At 39.5% G+C, this 777-nt stretch overlaps 1 protein-coding gene across 1 annotated transcript in view; it reads right to left on the reverse strand.

Annotated features, from left to right (window-relative positions):
• Positions 1-777, reverse strand: part of Cubn (cubilin) — a 204,836-nt gene that overhangs the window by 178,614 nt on the left and 25,445 nt on the right. The gene's annotated exons all lie outside the window — the stretch shown is intronic.

The following is a 777-nucleotide window of genomic DNA, read 5'->3' on the forward strand; positions in this document are numbered from 1 at the left end:
ACCTATTGGAGGGTCAATGGCCTGATAGAATTACCCTTTAAAAGACATTTGTTTGCCCATATGACTGGTTTGTCTTAGTGCCGGGGCCCCTCAAACCCAGGCCCTCACCTGTCTGACAAGAGTCCCACCCATCAAGCCATCCATTTTGACTGTGTAGCCACCTTGACCTTCAGAACTACAGAACGAGCTAATGTCTGATAGCTGTTGCCTAACAAATTTTAGTTAATGATCATCATCTTGAGCCCTTTCCAAAGTCCAGGCCCACAAAAGAAACTAATTAGGATTCCATACACTGAATTTTCAGTCATTTGCTAGATCATATTTGGAATAAGAGGAAACATCGTTGCTTTGATAAAAGTCAATTTTACATCAGTTTTACTCAATGAAAAATTACTGAATGTTTCCCTTATGTAGTCAGGAAAAAAGACTAAAAATTCTACTCTCTAGTTTATCTTAGCATTACATTGCAGGTTTTATCCAAGTCAATATGTAAAGGAAAAGATGTTAGAGTTAGGAAAATACAAAAGACTAAAAATATCCTTTCCCACAGATGACATGGTGGCATGTGAAGAGTGGAAAAAGAATCTTTGAAAGATTTAGAACTTAAACTGAAATCTATGAAACATTACCAGATAAAAGCTTATACAAAGCAAGCACCAACCGAGTTGTAATGTAAGAACAAGAGCTGGGCATAGTGCCATGCACTTTCAGATCCATCCCCTGGAGGACAGAGGCAGGAGGATCACTGTGAGGGCCAGGCTTGCCTGGTTCATAAGG

Source organism: Microtus ochrogaster, chromosome 16, assembly GCF_000317375.1.
Source record: "Microtus ochrogaster isolate Prairie Vole_2 chromosome 16, MicOch1.0, whole genome shotgun sequence".
Lineage (NCBI taxonomy): Eukaryota > Metazoa > Chordata > Mammalia > Rodentia > Cricetidae > Microtus > Microtus ochrogaster.